Source organism: Pan troglodytes, chromosome 1, assembly GCF_028858775.2.
Source record: "Pan troglodytes isolate AG18354 chromosome 1, NHGRI_mPanTro3-v2.0_pri, whole genome shotgun sequence".
Classification (NCBI taxonomy): domain Eukaryota; kingdom Metazoa; phylum Chordata; class Mammalia; order Primates; family Hominidae; genus Pan; species Pan troglodytes.
The window spans coordinates 80,168,940-80,186,794 of NC_072398.2; the positions used below are offsets into that span (position 1 = coordinate 80,168,940).

The following is a 17,855-nucleotide window of genomic DNA, read 5'->3' on the forward strand; positions in this document are numbered from 1 at the left end:
ATCCTTCATCTCAGCCTCCCTAGTAGCTGGGACTACAAGTATCTGCCACTGTTCCCAGCTCAACTGGATTTTTAGCAGAACAAAATCTGGGTATTTTCAATGACACTATTCCCTACCTGCCTCTGCAAACAATAAAGTCCTTACATTGTTAGATTGACTTTAGGATCTTAGTTAGAGCCTGCTATCACTCTGTGTCTGTGCCCTGTTATGGGAACAGAAGTTTCTCCTCATTCCAGATTTTAGTTAGTAAATTGGTAAAATTTCCTTCCTGGCTGTTGTGCCTGAAACTATAGCTTGTTGGTTTCTGATTTTTGTTTGTCTTTTACATCTGATAACATATTTAACTCTATTGTCCACTTGCAGCTCAGGCTTGACTGACTTGTGTTTGTATAATTCTAGTAAATAAAATAGCCCCCAAAAAAGACTTTTGTGAAAACTATGGTAGATCACAACCTTCAACAAATCTTCATCTTGCAATGCAGGGGAAAGGCACATCAATATTTACTGGAGTCAGAAAACACTCCCCAGCAGGTGCATAATTACTTTTATGAAGGATGCCTGTGACTCATTCCTGCCCTGCCTACACAAGACGCCTCTCCTCATTAGCTTGCGATATTATCTGTCTTTGTATGAAGGTCATTTTGAATCTAACAGCCAGGATAATCACATGGAAAAATTACTGGAAGAATCCCCACTCATGTAATTGCTAACATAATAAAGTTTCAAATTAGATATCAAACAGCACTTCAGTGTTTTGTTTCTTAAAATCATGTTATCTGCCTTATGGGGATCTGTGTGTATATTTTCTTAAGGTGACATTGTCTCACCTTGAATATCTCTTTTTATAAGTGACTGGCCTTAAAGATAGAAAGAAATGCTAAGGCTTTGGATAGAACACCTTCTTGATGACTCAAATAATGTGTTAATGATTTTGAAAGCACTGAGGAAACTTATGCCCATTGAGTGCTACAATAATAGACTAACTGATTTATGAGCAGTCTGTACATTCCTAAGAGCTCTACTTCTAGGAGTGTGTAGCCCACAGGAGAACTAACTTCACCCTAACTGTAGAGTCCCATGCATTGATCTGAAGTACTCATTCTTAGTCTATTACCAGGGAGGCATATATGTGTTTTGGGGGCAGCATGTAAAAATTTGAAAAAGTATAATCACTATTGAAATATAAATTTTAATTGAGGAAAAACCATATTATTATTATTATTGTTATTATTTTCCTGCCTCAGGCTTATTTATACAAATAGCACAGGAAGACACCAGCCCCATGCTGATGGCAGCCCAGGGTGGGTCACACCAGTCCTTCTGTCCTCATGTTGGCAGACAGAGATCTCTACTCTGAAGTCTTTGTAGGGGCCTGGGCATCTTTGGGAGCCTGAGCTGAAACTGAAGCTGGAGCTGCAGCCTGGGCCTTGGTTTGATCCTTGGCTTTGGCCTTTGGCCCACACAACCTGAGACCCTTGGCAATGCGGGCACAAGCACGCTTCCCAAGCTTGGGGTGGATAATGTAGGCAAATTGATTGAGCTTGCGGCTGATACCCTTTGGCATCTGGGCTTAACCTCCTTTGGCTTTATGAGGACCTTGATAGCCTCAGTACGTGCACTCATGGCCTTGGCATTGTTGGCCTGCATCTTCTTTAGGCCCTTCTTGTTGCACTTCTTGGCAAAGCCCATGTTCCTCAGGAACTTGGGGTCCATCCCCTTAAGAGATTCGTATCTTTGCAATCGGGGTTTCTTGATGCCATTTCTGTGCCATTTTCGGGACTGGTTGTGTGTGGTGTGGTTCTTGGACTTGGCCATGTCTGCACTGTAACACCCAGCTCCCAAAGCACCTGGAACCGGAAGAGACCATATTATTTTTATACTGTAAGCTTCTGAGGGAAAAGCCCAATGAAATCATTTTGGCTGGCAAGACTACACCAACACAAGACTACATTATTTACGTGTCAGTGATTTTCATGGACAACCAGAAATAAGTGGCAATTTATTCATAATTTCTATTACTGACTATCCATTCCATTTTCCTTTGAATCCAGCCAAACCCACAGCTGGATGGGGATTTTATCTGGTGAGGAGACCCTAACCTTTATTCCCTTGTGATACTGTCTTTATGTGATCATTGCAATTTTCTATTAACATTCAGTAGGTCCGCACTGGTGCTGGCAGAGAGTGGTAGGCAGGGAAAACAAATCTAAATAGATAACAACTCTATTCTAGTGAGGATAAATTTTTTCCCTCTCCATGCAGAATGGTATTCAATGTAATCAGCTTGCTACCAGCTAGCTGAGTGGTCCCTGTTGTATGAGACCATATTGGGTATTGGGGTTAAACGTAGTAATTGGCAAATTGGATTTTCAGCTGTGGTAGTAGCTGGGTCAAATTCCATAAGAAGTCCCCTTTGCAGAGATTTTTGCCTTGCTTCTAGGTCAATCACTATGGCTAGTTTGTTTTTTAAGACCACTGAACAAACTCTAGGGTGGTTGTAGAAGGAGACTGACTGATATTTAAATTATGGGTCATCCAAGAGACTCACCTAACACATAAGGACTCACAAAAACCTAAGATAAAGGGGTGGAAAAAGAAATTCCATGAAAATGGACCCCAAAAGCAAGCAGGGGTAGCTATTGTTATATCAGACAAAACAAACTTTAAAGCAACAGCAGTTAAAAAAGACAAAGAGGGACATTACATAATGATAAAAGGCCTTGTCCAACAGGAAAATACTGCAATCCTAAGTATATATGCACCTAATACTGGAGCTCCCAAATATGTAAAACAATTACTACTAGACCTAAGAAGCGAGATAGACAGCAACACAATAATAATAGGGGACTTCAATACTCCACTGACAGCACTGGACAGGTCATCAAGACAGAAAGACAACAAAGAAACAATGGATTTCAACTATACCCTGGAACAAATGGACTTAACAGATATTTACAGAACATTCCACCCAACCACAGAATATACATTCTATTCATCAGCAAGTGGAACTTTCTCCAAGATAGACCATATGGTAGGGCACAAAGTCTCAATAAATTTAAGAAAATTGAAATTATATCAAGTTCTCTCTCAGACCACAGTGGGATAAAATTGGAAATCAACTCCAAAAGGAACCTTCAAAACCATGCAAATACATGGAAATTAAATAACCTGCTCCTGAATGATCATTGGGTCAACAATGAAATCAAGATGGAAATTAAAAAACTATTTGAACTGAACAATAACAGTGACACAATCTATCAAAACCTCTGGGATACAGCAAAGGCGATGCTAAGAGGAAAGTTGATAGCCTTAAATGCCTTCATTAAAAAGTCTGAAAGAGCACAAATAGGCAATCTAAGGTCATACTTCAAGGAAATATAGAAACAAGAACAAACCAAACCCAAACCCAGCAAAAGAAAAGAAATAACCAAGATCAGAGTACAGCCAAATGAAACTGAAACAAACAAACAAAAACAATACAAAAGATAAATGAAACAAAAAGCTGGTTCTTTGGAAAAATAAATAAAATAGGTACACCATTAGCAAGATTAACCAAGAAAAGCAGATAGAAGATCCAAATAAGCTCAATTAGAAACAAAACAGGAGATAGTACAACCAACACCACAGAAATACAAAAAGTCATCCAAGGTTACTATGAACAGCTTTATGTGCATAAAGTAGAAAACCAAAAGAAGAAGGATAAATTCCTGGAAAGATACAGCCATCCTAGCTTAAATTAGGTAGAATTAAAAACCCTGAACAAACTAATAACAACAAGTGAGGTTGAAATAGTAATAAAAAATTACCAACAACAAAAAAGTCCAAGACCAGACAGATTCACAGCTGAATTCTATCGGACACTCAAAGAATTGGTACCAATCCTATTGACTGTATTCCACAAGATGGAGAAAGAGAGAATCCTCCCTAAATCATTCTATGAAGCCAATATTACCCTGTTACCAAAACCAGGAAAGGACATAACAAAAAATAAAAAGAAAACTACAGACCAATATTCCTGATGAATATAGATGCAAAAATCCTTAACAAAATACTAGCTAACCAAATCCAACATCATATCAAAAAGATAATATATCATGATCAAGTGGGTTTCATACCAGGGATGCAGGGATGGTTTAACATATGCAAATAAATAAATAAATAAATAAATAAATAAAATAAAAACAAAAATCACATGATCATCTCAATAGACAGAAAAAGCACTTGGCAAAATCCAGCATCCCTTCATGATGAGAACCCTCAGCAAAATCGGCAAATAGACGACATACCACAGTGTAATAAAAGCCGTCTATGACAAGCCTACAGCCAGCATAAATAATGAATAGGAAAATTTGAAAGTATTCCCTCTGGGAACTAGAAAAAGACAGGATTCCCAGTCTTACCACTTCTATTCAACATAGTACTGAAGGTCCTAGCCAGATCAATCAGACAAGAGAAAGAAATAAAGGGCATCCAAATCAGTAAAGAGGAAGTCAAACTGTTGCTGTTTGCTGATGATATGATTGGATACCTGGAAAACCCTAAAGACTCCTCCCAAAAGCTCCTAGAACTGATAAATGGATTCAGCAAAGTTTCAGGATAAAAAATTAACATACATAAATCAGTAGCTCTGCTATACATCACCAGCGACCAAGCTGAGAATCAAATTAAGAACTCAAATCCTTTTACAATAGCTGCAAAAAAAGATAGTTAGGAATATACCTAGCCAAGGAGGTGAAAGACTTCTACAAGGATAACTATGAAGCACTGCTGAGAGAAATCACAGATGACACACAAAAAAATGGAAACAAATCCCATGCTCATGGATGGGTAGACTCAATATTGTGAAAATGAACATACTGCCAAAAAACAATCTACAAATTCAATGGAACTTCTATCAAAATACCACCATCATTCTTCACAGAACTAGAGAAAACAAAATTCTTGTGGAACCCAAAAAGAGTCCACATAGCCAAAGCAAGACTAAGCAAAAAGAACAAATCTGGAGGCATCACATTACCTGATTTCAAACTATACTTTAAGGCCACAGTCACCCAAACAGTATGGTACTGGTATTTAAATAGGCACATAGACCAATGGAATAGAATAGAGAACCCAGAAATAAACGCAAATACTTACAGCCAACCAATCTTCAAGAAGCAAACAAAAACATAAAGTGGGGAAAAGACACCTTATTCAACAAAAGGTGCTGGGATAATTGGCAAGCCACATGTAGGAGAATGAAACTGGATCCTCATCTCTCATCTTATACAAAAATCAACTCAAGATGGATCAAGGACTTAAATCTAAGACCTGAAACTATAAAAATTCTAGAAGATAACATTGGAAAAAACCCTTCTAGACATCAACTTAGGCAAAGACTTCATGACCAAGAACCAAGAACAAGGCAACAAAAACAAAGATAAATAGGTGAGACTTAATTAAACTAAATAACTTCTGCATGGCAAAAGGAACAGTCAACAGAGTAAACAGACAACCCACAGAGTGGGAGAAAATCTTCACAATGTATACATCTGACAAAGGACTAATATCCAGAATCTACAAGGAACTCAAACAAATTAGCAAGAAAAAACAAACAATCCCATCAAAAAGTGGGCTAAGGACATGAATAGGCAATTCTCAAAAGAAGATATACTAATGGCCAACAAACATGAAAAGATGCTCAACATCACTAATAATCAGGGAAATGCAAATCAAAACCACAATGCAATACCACCTTACTCTTGCAAGAATGGCCATCATCAAAAAATATGGATGTTGGCACGGATGTGGCGAAAAGGGAACACTTCTACCCTGCTGGTGGGAGTGTAAACTAGTACAATCACTATAGAAAACAGTGTGAAGATTCCTTAAGGAACTAAAAGTAGAACTACTATTTGAAACAGCAATCCCTCTACTGGGTATCTACCCAGAGGAAAATAAGTCATTATACAAAAAAGATACTTGCACACATATGCTTATAGCAGCACAATTCACAATTGCAAAGATATGGAACCAACCCAAATGCACATCAATCAATGAGTGGATAAAGAAACTGTGATATATATATACACATACCATGGAATACTACTCAGCCATAAAAATGAATGAATTAATGGCATTCGTAGCAACCTGGATGGAATTGGAGACCATTATTCTAAGTGAAGTAACTCATGAATGGAAAACCAAACTTTGTTATGTTCTCACTATTAAGTGGGAGCTAAGCAATGAAGATGCAAAGGCATAAGAATGACACGATGGACTTTGGGGATGCAGAGGAAAGGGCGGGAGGTGGGTAAGGGATAAAAGACTACAAATTGCATTCAGTGTGTACTGCTCCGGTGATGAATGCACCAAAATCCCACAAATCACCAGTAAACAACTTACTCATGAAACCAAATACAACCTGTTCCTGCAAAACCTATGGAAATTAAAAAGTTAAAAAAAAAAAAAAGACTTGAACCAGACAAAATGGCACACATTAGCCTCTACCATGGTGCTTTGCAAGACTGCAAGGTGAAAAAATGTTCATTCCAAACCCCATCTTGTATGTAAGGAAACTTTAAAACAAAATTGAATGCTATCTTATGGGCATTGTTATGAGGGAGAAATGAGTATATTGGGTAAATTAACTGTATTATGATGTTTATGGTCTGCATGCAGGCAGAATTTGATTGTGTGAGAAGACAAAAGAGGTTCCTTAGGATGACTAATACATCTTTTTAAATGTACATTAGAGAGAAGTGAGAAGTGCACAGAGTGTGCATATCACATCTGAAATTTTCTATTGTTCTGTCTGTTTTTCATTACTCTGAAATGATTACTGCAAAAATTCCTAAATTGGATGCTTTTCAAAGAGGAAGATTAAAGACCATAAGCACAGTCTTGCAGCTGTGCGAAAAAGAGTGTGTTTCTGTAGATGCATGGAAAGCCTTAGCAGCTTCCCCTTGAGCTCTGAACAGCATATGGAGAAACCCGAGGCCCACTGGGAAGTGTCAGCCTTGCTCCATCCATGAACTTGGAGGGACCTCAGTTAACTTTTTTAGCGTATCTGCCCTGAGCTAACCACCATCTGCTTGGCATTATTTAATTATTTAAAGCCTCTTAAATGCATTTTGGTAGGGCCTGGGTCTCCACGATGCCAGGACAAGGAGGCAGAGGTCTTCTGAAGAAACCCCTTGACCACCATCCGCTTGGCATTATTTAATTATTTAAAGCCTCTTAAATGCATTTCGGTAGGGCCTCGGTCTCCATGATGCCAGGAAAAGGAGGCAGAGGTCTTCTGAAGAAACCCAGAGAGAAACCTTGCACAGTTGCAAAGGAGGAAGAGAAGTCAAGTACAAGCATTACCAAAATACTGAGCAGTCTTGCTTCCAAGACTACCTGGGAATTTGTAGCTCTTTGATTAAAGATCAGTACTGTTTTGAAACAAAACAACAACAACAACAACAACAACAACAACAAATGGATCCTCTTACTTACTTGATCTGGAAGAATATCCTCCATGGAGGAGTATTTTGTTTGAGTACTTATATCACATGAGACACGAGTGTATTCTGGGATCATTGCCAGTTCGTATACATAGCTCTTCTCTAAGACTCTTTGTCATCAATTCTGTTTTGCTTCTTTAAAGAACCTGCTAGTAGGTGTAGATGCTTACCTAAGAACATTTCTCCTTTCATCCTGACCACAAGTTAAAGCATTTCACACTTGTCCCACTGGAAGAATTTTAGTTTTCACTATCCTTCAGAGCCACCACTGTTGCATTGTAAAAGTCCATTTCTGTCTATGTCATGATAAGCCTTCTGTAAATAAGACTCAAAATACGGTCCTAGACAACTTTTTATAAGGCTATGAGTGTGGGAGAAGGTAGAATGTCACTGTGTGGCTGGAGTAGACATGCTAGGAGTGTGAGCTACTTGCTTGTCCAACCTAGGGAACTGCAACATTCAGATCTTGAATATGTTTACTTCCACTAGATGATGGAATGCTTGTGGGTATGCCCAACTTAATGATAGGTGGATTAGAAACATCCAGTTCATTATGAATATATCAATTTCTGTGGCCACTTGGTCTACTGCAGTCATGCATTAAGAATCTTATAACCTCTTCCAACCCTAGTAATTTTACAGTTATGCATTCACTTTCTTTTCTTTTTGTGTTTCTCTTAAAATTCTAATATGCAAACTTTCTTTAACAAAGTATATAATTAATCACTCTCTCTTCCCTCTATTGGAAAAATACAAGAGCCCTGAAACACTGGAACTTTAGTTACCCATGATTCTGTATTAAATGTCAACCTTACATACTTTAGTTTGAACTTGTTTTTGTACTTCTAAAGTTAATAGCTATTGTGATTATATTATAAAATTCGGCAGTTTGCTTGGAATTACTTATTTTTTTTTCAGTCTCTTTGCTCACACTTCCTTCTTTACAGATTGAGATTCTTTCTTACTAAGGCAGATACTTAGAAGTTCACTAGTAAGTGTCTGTTAATGGTAAACTCATACAATATGGATCTGAAAACACTTAATTCATTATCATTCTTAAATGGTAGTTTAACTGGACATGGAATTCTCTCAACAGCAAATTGAGAGTTACTTTATCTCAGCACTGAATATATTGTTTCATTATCTTTTGATTTCTATTGTTACCATTGAATTTATTGAGACCAGACTATACATTATTTCTTCTTAGATAATATGCTGCTTCTCTCCAGATGTCTTTAATATTTTCATTATATCTCTTCTGTTCTACCATTTTACTATGTTGTCTAGGTGTGAACTTATTTTTTTATCCTACTTGGGACTGTTGGGTTTCTAAATTTCACAATTCTTATCTTTTATCAAGGCTAAAAATTTCAGATATTATCTCTTCCAATAACTTATCTCCTTCAGAAAACCTTTCCAGATATGTTAAGTCTTCTCATTTTATCCTCCATGTCTCTTTATTTCTCATTCGTATTTTCCATCTGTTTACCTGTCAATACAGCATTCTTACTAATTTTTTAAAGATATATCTTCCAGCCAATTAATTTTCTTTATGCTTTTATCTACATTCCAACTTAACACACCTACTGTTGTGATTTCAGTGGCTATATTTTTCATTTCAGGTATTTTCCCTCCAAAACTTCCTGCTCCCCATATATATATATTTAGTGTGTATATATATAGTATATATATATATATATATATATATATATTCAGTTTTTCTTTCTGTAGTCATTTTAAACATTTTTGTTTTGTAGCCTCTGTCTTATTGTTCAATTATAAACTGGTGGGGGGTATAATCCTAATATTTATATGTCTGCTTTCTCTGGCTCATGGTGAAATTCCCCAACTATTTTGTAACTTTGGATTGTAAACTCCTATTCAATGTGGCTTCAGTTGTGAGAATTTTGTAGATCCTGGTTTTTGAGTTTGCTTTTGTCAGTACTTTTGGAGTATTTTCAGTCTTGACCAAGTCTGAAGTTAGTTATGCCTAAAAGATTCCTGGACAAGACCTAGTTACAAAACAAATAATGTTTTTAAAAGCAGAATAATTACCTGTTTTAGAAAGTAAAGAGGGATCAGCTTTACTTCAAAACTCTAGATATCTTTAGCGTGATTCTCCTATCATGATTTCCCTCAGGATACATACAATATTCCAATCTACTGCAGGTGTTGTGATTCCCATAAGGTTCTTTTTGTCATATAAGGGCAGAGTGATAGATCTGTTTATACAATATCCTAGACCAGCCAAAGAGTCATCTCTTGAGCTGGGTCTTATTTAACACTGGGTGACAGACACAAGTGTAAATGTGGTATATAGTGCCTCCAAAATTCAAGGGCTCGACAAGTACAATTTAAGTAATTTCGGTGGTAGAAGGTAAAAGGGGGATCATTTTTTTCTTTCCCTTTGATGAAATATATCTATCTATTCTCATCTACTATAACTTAAATAATTTTACTGCTCTTGTAGGCTGCTGTATTTTTATAAGATTTATTCTCTCCTCTCTGATACACACATTTCTATCAAAACATTTAGAGTGTGATATTTCTATTTTATGTTTTCCAGGTTCTTTCACTTATAAACGTAACGAATTTATGTGATATCCTATGGAAAGCTACATTGTCAGGGTAATTGTGGAGGAAATTGTGGCAGAAAACTGGAGAGCTGACAAAAACATGGGCAAAATATTCAAATTAATTATGTGTCATATTGTTTCAAGAGTTTTAAAATTTTCTTCATTTAAGGGAATCTGAGTTTCTAAACTAATTCAGAGTTGGAAACTGAGGCGTTTTGACTCTCTCTGTGGTTGCTCAAGTCTAGCCCCTATTTACCAGACCTAGAAGTTTCTTTTAATGTAATAAAATAAAGTTGTTTTGAGAAGTGTCTTTTTATGTCCTTTGCCCATGTTTTAATGGGGTTGTTTGTTTTTTTCTTGTAAATTTGTTTAAGTTCCCTGTAGATTCTGGATATTAGACTTTTGTCAGATGGATAGATTGCAAAATTTTTCTCCCACTCTGTAGGTTGTCTGTTCACTCTGATGATAGTTTCTTTTGCTGTGCAGAAGCTCTTTAGTTTAATTAGATTCCTTTGGTCAATTTTTGCTTTTTCTGTCATTGCTTTTGACATTTTCATCATGAAATATTTGCCCGTGCCTATGTCCTGAATGATATTGCCTAGATTTTCTTCTAGGATTTTTATAGTTTTGGCTTTTACATTTAAGTCTTTAATACATCTTGAGTTAATTTTTGTATAAGATATAATGAAGAGGTCCAGTTTCAATTTTCTGCATATGGCTAGCCAGTTTTCCCAGCACCATTTATTAAATAGGAAATCCTTTCCCCATTGCGTTTGTCAAGTTTGTCAAAGATCAGATGTTTGTTGCAGATGTGTGGTCTTATTTCTGAGATCTCTATTCTGTTCCACTGGTCTGTGTGTCTGTTTTTGTACCATTACCAAGCTGTTTTGGTTACTGTAGACTTGCAGTGTAGTTTGCAGTGGGGTATTGTGGTACCTCCAGCTTTGTTATTTTTGCTTAGGAGTGTCATGGCTATGTGGACTCTTTTTTGGTTCCACTTGAATTTTAAAGTAGTTTTTTCTAATTCTGTGAAGCATGTCAATGCTAGTTTAATGGGAATAGCATTGAATCTGTAAATGACTGTAGGCAATAGGGCCATTTTCACAATATTGATTCTTCCTATCCATGAGGATGAAATGTTTTTCCATTTGTTTGTGTCCTCTCTGATTTCCTTGAGCAGTGGTTTGTAGTTCTCCTTGAAGAGGTCCTTCCCTTTCCTTGTTAGCTGTATTCCTAGGTATTATATTCTCTTTGTAGCAATTGTGAATGGGAGTTCATTCATGATTTGGCTCTCTGCTTATCTGTTGTTGGTGTATAGAAATGACTGTGATTTCTCCATATTGATTTTGTATCCTGAGACTTTGCTAAGTTGCTTAGCAGTTTAAGAAGCTTTTGGGCTGAGTCAATGGGGTTTTCTAGGTATAGGATCATGTCATCTGCAAACAGAGACAGTTTGACTTCCTCTCTTCCTATTTGACATCCTTTATTTCTTTCTCTTGCCTTATTTCCCTGGCCAGAACTTCCAAAACTATGTTGAATAGGAGTGGTGAGAAAAGGCATCCTTGTCTTGTGCCTGTTTTCAAGGGGAATGCTTCCAGCTTTTGCCCATTCAGCATGATATTGGCTATGGGCTTGTCATAAATGGCTCTTATTATTTTGAGGTATGTTCCATCAATACCTAGTTTATTGAAAGTTTTTTTTAACATGAAGGGATGTTGAATTTTATCAAAGGCCTTTTTTCTGCATCTATTGAGATGACTATGTGATTTTTGTCTTTAGTTCTGTTTATGTGATGAATCACATTTATTGATTTGCATATGTCGAACCAGCCTTGCATCCAGGGGATGAAGCCAACTTGACCGTGGTGGATAAGCTTTTTGATGTGCTGCTGGATTTGGTTTACCAGCATTTTATTGAGAACTTTTGCATCAGTGTTCATCAGGGATATTGGTCCGAAGTTTTATGTTTTTTGTTGTTGTATTTCTGCCAGATTTTGGTATCAAGATGGTGCTGGCCTCATAAAATGAGTTAGGAAGGAATCTTTCCTTTTCAATTATTTTGAATAGTTTCAGAAGAAATAGTATCAGCTCCTCTTTGTATCTCTGGTAGAATACAGCTGTAAATCTGTCAGTTCCTGGGCTTTTTCTTTGTTTCAGAACTTGTTATTGGTCTATCAGGGATTCAACTTCTTCCTGGTTCAGTCTTGGGAGAGTATATGTGTCCAGAATTTATGTGTTCATTTCCTCTAGATTTTCTAGTTTATTTGCTTAGAGGTGTTTATTGTATCCTCTAATGGTTGTTTGTACTTCTGTGGGGTCAGTGGTGATATTCCCTTTATCATTTTTTAATTGTGTCTACTATGTAGCCAACAAACATTTGAAAAAAGCTCAACATCACTGATCATTAGAGACATGAAAATCATAACCACATTGTGATACCATCTCACTCCAGTCAGTATGGCGATTATTAAAAAGTCAAGACACAAAAGATGCTGGCGAAGCTGTGGAGAAATAGGAACACTTTTACACTGTTTGCGGGAATGTAAATTAGTTCAACCATTGTGGAAGACAGTGTGGCGATTCCTCAAAGACCTAGAACCAGAAATACCATTTGACCCAGGAGTCCCATTACTGGGTATATACCCAAAGGAATATAAATCATTCTATTATAAAGATACATGTATGTGTATGTTCATTGCAACACTATTTACAATAGTAAAGACATGGAATAAACCAAAATCCCCATCAATGATAGACTGAATAAAGAAAAATTAGCACATATACACCATGGAATACTATACAACTGTAAAAAGGAAAGAAATGGTGTCCTTTGCAGGGACATGAATAGACCTGGAAGCCATTATCCTCAGCAAACTAACACAGGAACGGAAAACCAAACACCGCATGTTTTCACTTATAAGTGGAAGCTGAGCAATGAGAACACATAGATCCAGAAAGGGGAACAATACACACTGGGGTCTATTGGGGTGGGGAGGGGTGGGTAGGGGCAGGGAGAGTATCAGAATAAATATCTAATGCGTGCAGGACTTAACGCATGCAGGTGTTCCATTGATCTGTGCAGCAAACCACCATGGCACACGTTTACCTACGTAACAGAGTTGCAAGTCCTGAACATGTATTCCAGAACTTAAAATAAAATTAAATTAAATGAAAAAGAAAAAAAAGTTGTTTGGTCTTAGTAACAGTAATGAACTCATCATTAAGATATCCGTGGATAGAGATTTCCAAACTTTCTCAGTCTTAGTGTCCATAGTGTCTCAGTAATTTTTTTTGGTGCCTCTAGGTCAAATTAAGTAACTGAAAGTTCCATTTATTAAGTAGTTGGGCTAAAACAACTTCATACATATTTATGTCCTAATAACTTGTGGATTATATAAAGAAATATGTATAAAATGAACAAAAGTATTTTTGTTTTATTCTTAAATAACCTCAACTACTTACCAATGGGATGTGTACATGAAGAACATAGGACACATAAATTGGAAGAAAAGAGTACATTTTTGTTTTATCTTTAAATAATTTTAATTTCTTACTTGTGGAATATATATACCTGTTAGGCACTACTTATCTTTTTAAATCTGGGAATCACATTAAAAACTACCACCCTTATTTTCTATTCAACATTAATTTTCATGTCAGTATCTACTTTTTACCACAGCAGCCACCAAAACCCTGTTTTTCAAAGATATGATGTTACTGAAAGGAATTTGGCATGATCTAAAGTGGAAATTGTAAACTATCTTGAGCTAGTAGTACATGCAGTATATTTCACTGTGTTTTCCTTTGACATTTACGAGATATTGGGCCACTTCTGTGACTTTGCTGCAGAGCCTTGGGCATCTTAGTATATGGTTTGAGAACTGTGGCTTTTGAGTGAGATCATTCTAATTACCATACTGACCCAAGCAATCTATTTTGGTAATAATATACACCTTATATCTGGTGGTGAAGTTCCACCCTGAGTCTTTCAATCCGTGTTGAAATCATTGAGCTCATTTCAACCTCAGCATCTCTCACCTACAGAGAACAACTTGGACACTTTATAAAGACGCTGGGGTTCCCTTCACCAATATATTTTTTAAGGCTTTAGTAATGGGAGTATTTTGAGGACTGGTCATAGTTGGGTATGAGGGTCAGTGGATGATAAAATTCACTTCAACAGTCTTTCAATGTCTCTCTGGATAACTTTCTTAATAACATTCCAAGAAATTTATGAAATGTCAACTTTATTTCCTGTGGCCAATGTTGAATGTAGAATTGAGTCAGTTAGGAAAGAAACCAAACCAAATGCCCATCAATGATAGACTGGATTAAGAAAATGTGGCAGATATACACCATGGAATACTATGCAGCCATAAAAAAAGAATGAGTTCATGTCCTTTGTAGGGACATGGATGAAGCTGGAAGCCATCATTCTCAGTAAACTAACACAAGTACAGAAAACCAAACACTGCATGTTCTCACTCATAAGTGGGAGTTGAACAATGATAACACATAGACACAGGGAGGGGAACGTCACACACTGGGGCCTGTTGGGGGGTGGAGGGCAAGGGTAGGGACAGCATTAGGACAAACACCTAATGTATGCAGGGCTGAAAACCTAGATGATGGGTTGATAGGTGCAGTAAACCACCATGGCACATGTATATCCATGTAACAAACCTGCACATTCTGCACATGTATTCCAGAACTTAAAGTAAAAAAAATAAATAAATAAATAATAAAAAAGAAAAGAAAACAATAAGATCCAGCAGCTTGAACTAACGTATTAACTTTAAAAATCTGTTTACTGCACCTATATTAATAAATTCAGTTAATTAAATTGCAATGCCTTTCTTAGTCGAACACTCTCAGAATCCAGAAATTAGCACATATATAAACCATGTCTTTCCTAATATAGCTTACACTATTTTTGCAATTATTGTAACATAGATTTTATCTTCTCAGATTTGGGGCACACTGGGAATCTGATTCTAGTTAGGATTCTGGGGAAAGTGAAGGGTGGGGTAATGGGCCATGAAGAGAAATAGCTTCCAATTATAAATTAACTTCTACAGACTAGAGAGTTGCAGGGTCCTCGGGAAAGGCAGGACTAATTATTTGAGACAAGGGAGAAGCTACTTCCATTGAGAGAGGAAACTAAATGGAAGCTGTAGGTTCTTGATTTTCCAAGTCCTCCAAAACCCCCCATTAGTGCTCCATTCCAATTTTGGGCATTTCATGTGTTCTCTGTCAGTGTCCACATTTTCAGAAAAAGGCCTGGGAAATCTGTGAACTCAATGGATGTAATTCAACAATGTGCATGGTAGAACTTAGTGCTTATTATTCATTTATTTTAGCTAAGTAGCTATAAGAGATTAGAGGCAATTTTACAAAATTATATTAGTCCCTATAATTGTTTATAATTTTAACTAATAATTTAGGGTTATAATATTGTCATTTGACTTCATCCTTCAATTCTTTAGACACTTTTTACTGTTCTATGGCAATGGATACTTGTTTCCCCTCCTTCCAACTGGTTTGTGATCGTCTCAGGTAATCACAAGTAATAATTTTCAGAATCTTTATTTTAAACATTTTCAGCCACATAAAAACTAGAGAAAATAGCATAAATAAAATATGTACATACACCACTTATGTTTAATGTTTACAAATATATTGTCAAATTTATTTATAGACAAAATGGCTTTTCATTGCAAATATGGAAATATGCATATTTAAAGAAATAATATTTTCTTCCATAAACACAATACCATGACTATACCTAACATATTGAACACAAATTCCCTAATATCATCAAATCACAGATCACAATTTCATTAGTCATCCTATCAATCTGTGCCAAGAGCATCAGTATTCCCATCCTTTAACGCTAGCTATATTTTCACTGCCTTTGTCAGCAAATAAGCTACATAACAAATTCCATGTATTGTTTTGTCCATTCCTCTTTCATTATCCTATAGCTCTGTAAATTGCAATAACTTCTACTAGTATTTTTGTGGGAGTCAAGATTCTATTAGTGAATAAAACAGAAATTAATCTGGTTAACTTAAGTGGAATATAAATTTATAGGAATAATATCCCATACCTCCATTTGAAGGATAATAGACTAGGCGTAGATGGAAACCAAAGGAAGTGAAGCATAGTCAAAGATATGCCATAGGAGTTACCCTCTTAGATCACTGCTGGTTGGCATTGTCACCATGCGTCCTTTGTGACCTCACTACTGGGGTCTCAACTCTGTAACTCTGACCCTGAACCTCCGGGTCATTCCTTCAAATTTCAGAGGCATGAGCTCACACTCTAGCTGACAGGAAGTAAAGGGTGATAATGTCTGTTCTTGTAAATAAGATTTTATCTCTCACTCATATTGGGATTCCCCCAATTATGAAAAAATATATGGATGTTTGTTTCAGGTCAGATTCTCCACATAGCAGGCTTTGAGATAAAGATTTGCTCAACTGGATTTTAATGCACACAGACCAAACATTGTGGGAGGAAATGTTCAAATTTGAAGTGTCTTTCAGCACACCTAGATGTCTAGAATTACATAGAAATATCTGGGATGTTTCTTACCTGGTTTCGTTTGTTTGTTTGTTTGTTGTTTTGGATGTTTCTTATCTGTAACCATAATGACAAATGGACTATGACTTGTACCAAGAAAAAAGCCAGAATGCCTCTACATTTTTTCCTAGAAACTAAAAATAAGTACAAAATGTGGGAAATATATTATCTAGCATGAAAACTTTTAACTAGGTGAACAAAGTTAGGCAACAGAGTGAGCAGCTGTTTGACTTCACTTTTAGTTACCATGGCGGCTTTTAGTTAGGACACAATCCTGAACCATTTAAACTGGGTGATCAATTGAGGTCATTGCATTCTAATTAAGCATTCCCCTTTGAAACAGATGCAGATACTTTATGAATACGTTTTCCTACATATCCTTAATATGCAAAGTTGGTGTGCTTTCTCAATTTTGCAATTCAGTTATTTAAATCATATGCTTTTTTTGTTGATCAATAGCCCTTATTTGTTCATTGAAAATGCCATTATCCAAATGTTAACAATGTGAGTTTTACCTAATATTTTTGAAGTTTGAAATATGTAACTCTAAAAAGTACAATGATTGACAAAAGATGACTTAGCATGTTATGTGTATGTGTAGCTCTGTGTGTGTATACTTGAAATTCAGTGCTTTAAAGTAGTTGCTATTTTTGAGATATATAAACAATAAAGAATCATCAACTTATTGATCGCCATCAAGACTGTTACAATATCCTTGCCGTTGTACCTTAAATTCTGTGTCATCCAGTCTCTGTTATGCAAGTTGGTCTTTATGGAATCACTGACAGGTCATTCTTAGTTCAGCAGATTCTGCTTTCCCTATGCATTGTACATTAGCAAATCATATTTTACTCATTATATTAGTATAAATTTGGAATTAAGTAATCATAAAAATAATCCAGTTAGGACCATTTTTTTTTTGTTGGATTCTTTTGGTGCCTTCTCTCTCAGATAAATAATGATCTACTGAGAACATTATTCAAATTCAAATGAGACTTTTTGTGGCTGTTTTTTCTTTATATCGTTAACATGTCTGTGTTATCTGCCAATCATATGTAAGCTGCTTGATGGCAGGAGCCTGGATTTTAATACCTGCATAGCCCATGCAAGATCTAAGTCAAGTTCACGTTTGGTCAGGTCTGTGGTGGCACGTGGCGATCAACCCTGCAGTGTGCAAACATCATTAACAAGAGACTTTTCTGGCCCTC

At 36.3% G+C, this 17,855-nt stretch overlaps 1 long non-coding RNA gene and 1 pseudogene across 1 annotated transcript in view; one reads left to right on the forward strand and one right to left on the reverse strand.

Moving 5' to 3' along the window:
- The window catches only part of LOC129135469 (uncharacterized), a 180,074-nt gene that overhangs the window by 142,805 nt on the left and 19,414 nt on the right, over positions 1-17,855 (forward strand). The window lies entirely within an intron of this gene.
- LOC457496 (large ribosomal subunit protein eL29-like) lies at positions 1,191-16,280 on the reverse strand (annotated as a pseudogene).